The following is a 3,257-nucleotide window of genomic DNA, read 5'->3' as shown; positions in this document are numbered from 1 at the left end:
TATCGGGGTTATTCGGGATTGGTGTTTTTATCCAAGATATGCTAACTCTAATCGATGTTTACCAGTCTTACTTCCTGAATCACCTTAAACTGGAATCAAGTTTTGACCTGTAATATTGCTTAATGTGATCCAGTTAGAAACAGAGTTGGCATAGCCGTGTTAGAAATTAAAATAAAATAAAATACATTAAAATAAAGTTAAATTAACTTTTCAATTAAATAAAAAAAATTAATATAGAAAATAAAATAAAATTACAATTTCATTTCTTTACACAAGTGTTAATATATACCATGTACATGCTGGGAAAACAAACTAAACTAAACCGAAGTAAACTATTTAATTGTTTTTAAAAAGTGTTAATATGTACCATGTATATGCTTGGATAAAATAAAATAAAAAAATAAATTAAATAATTGATTTAAACAAGTGCTATTATGTACCACATACTGTACATGCTGGGACATAATATAAAAAAACATAACACAACATAACAGCATAATTATTTATTTGGTTTAAATGTGTTAATATGTTCCACATACATTCTGGGAATAAAATTAAATAAATAAATAAACAAAATAATTACTTAAAACAAGCTACATGCTAGGGGGAAAAGTAATTAAATAAATTGCATATATTGCAAATAAAGTGAATTCACAGGTCTGTCGTTCACTGCCTTATTCTGACCACAAGTGTTTCTGACATAGACACAAAAGCCATGGGTGACAATGTCTGATCCAGTCCATTCACTGACAGCTTTTTGGCAGTGAAGCTGATTACACCATCACTGTAAAACAGGGTTTCTTACAAAAACTAAACACCATCGTCTTTTTAAACCCATCCAAGTGATCAAATAAATCCCCTGCATCGTGAAAATATTGAGAAATCCCAAATTAAGTCACAAAATCATACACTTACCACAAGGAAAAGGACAGAGCAGGTTTCCCACAGACCCATATTGTCTTGCTTGTCGGTTTGGCTGCAGTGCAGACTGACTTGGTAAGAAGGGGCTGCCTCTTGTCCTCTATTTTGTCTTTCTTTCTTTCTTTCTTTCCATGTGGCCTCAATAGTCCGGTAATTATTCAATCAGCCGGAGAGCTGGCGCTAATCATAAACACAGTGGCTTTCTGCCCCTTCACTCTCCCAAGGAGATCCAACTCACCTTCAGCCTCCACTTGTAGTCGGCACATACGCAAAAACCAATATAAAAACAACTTACTATTTGAAATGCAGTCTGATACGGTCAAATGAGATATTTGCTTATAATCAGTGTGAACATCAGCTGGCGGGATGCAAACTTTCCTCTTTAAAAAAAATAAATAAACAGAGGCCACATTCACCATGGTCTGTTTTTTATTTCAATTTTTTATCCACTAAATTGTAGTGCAGTCATACATAAAACTGACAGCATTTGTGAATGATAATTTAAAGAAGGGGAACGTTTATGGATGAGCAACAACAAAAGTTATGATTAAATACAGTATTGTTCAAAATTCTGGCGTCAGTGTTTTTTTTTATTATTCAGCAAGAATGCATTAGTAAGGAATATTTATTTCTAAATATTACATTACATTGATCAAAAGGGATATAAGGACCTTTTATAATTTTAAGATATAATGTGAAATATGAAAAATGCTTATTTTACACAAAAATATTAAAGGGGTCATATGATGCGATTTCAAGTTTTCCTTTCTCTTTGGAGTGTTACAAGCTGATTGTGCATAGATAAGATCCCTGAAGTTGCAAAGACTAAAGTCTCAAAACCAAAGGGATATTCTTTATCAAAGTTAAGACTCTGCTACGCCCCCCTAAAACGGCTCGTTCTAACACGCCCCCACATATCTGCCTCACTATGTGGAAATATTAGCATAATGCTGCCCAAATGTGCACGCAAAGAAAGAAGGCGTGGTTTCAGGGGCATAGAGGACCTACAATAATGTACAGTATTTGAAAAATAATGTTTTTTGAACATTAAAGCATGTCAACATATTCTGTTACACCAAATACACAAAATAATGATCTTTAAAACAGCATCATATGACCCCTTTAAGAAAATGCATGTTTTACATTTTAAAATATATTCAAATAGAAAACAGTTCTTTTACATTTTAACATTTCACAAAACTGTTTTACTTTATATTTGATCAAATAAATGCAGCTTTGATGAAAGAGACTTAGAGAGGTCTTTCAAAAAAATAAATAAATAAACAAATAGATAAATTCTTACTGAGCCCAAACTTTTGAACAAGTAAAAACTCTTTTGTAAAAATGTCTTTGAATAACATTTCCAACTTTGTAAATTACAGGTTATAAAAACAAATCCAAGTGTGAAACATATGTTTCACAATTTTTTTTAACAAGCAAATGGACTTCAAAACATGATTAACTATGTAGCTACTTTAAACAAAACTGTGACTGCATTTTGATTGTAAGTAAAAGAACAGTTTTCGCATTCTGATAACTCTTTATATTCCCAGTAGCGTGCTTACCCATCACGCAAAGCACGCAATTGCGTGGGGCCCCGCGATTTCTCCCGAGGAAGAAGGAGCACAACTTCTATCGCCATCGCAATTTCTCCCGAGTAGGAAGGAACGCGATTTCTACAGCCAGGAAACGCAATCGCTGGGCCCCCTCCTGGAGATTTGCTTAGGGCCCCCCATAACATAAACATGCCCCAGTATATTCCATAAAAAAATCATTCGAGTTTCATAAGTAACACTAGGGTGGATGATGACAAACATTCTGCAGAAGATCCGACTCAACTGGACTGGCCAAATTGGACCCCATTGACTTTCACTATATGGGCAAAAACAGTTCATCATCGAAAGGGGCACATTTAAATGCAAACTTGAACGAACGGTAAAGTTTAAAACTTAAATGGTTGCTTTTCATACGTTTCAGTGCTGTTACTTACCACAACATGCGATAACATTACTATAGTTAAACCATGGTAACCACAAATTAACTATGGTTTGGCTACACTAATCTTTAACCATGGTATTTGGAGTAAAACTGTGGTTATTCAAATGGTAATCAATAAGCCAAAAAAAAACATGGTTAGCCTACTACACTTTTACTACAATAAAACCATGGTTAATTTTTGTAAGGGCTAGGTTTGCGACGAGCGATTCGGAAATTCGATTTCTGCGACAACGCGGCTGGAACAACAGCATACAACCAATGCCAATCTCAGCCAGATACTGATTACATGCTTTTATTTAAAGCTGCAGTCCGTAAATTTTGCCTCTTTGTCGCCATCT

This window comes from Sinocyclocheilus anshuiensis, unplaced genomic scaffold, assembly GCF_001515605.1.
Source record: "Sinocyclocheilus anshuiensis isolate Anshui unplaced genomic scaffold, SAMN03320099.WGS_v1.1 scaffold417, whole genome shotgun sequence".
Classification (NCBI taxonomy): Eukaryota; Metazoa; Chordata; class Actinopteri; order Cypriniformes; family Cyprinidae; genus Sinocyclocheilus; species Sinocyclocheilus anshuiensis.
Note: the sequence above shows the minus strand (reverse complement) of the source record.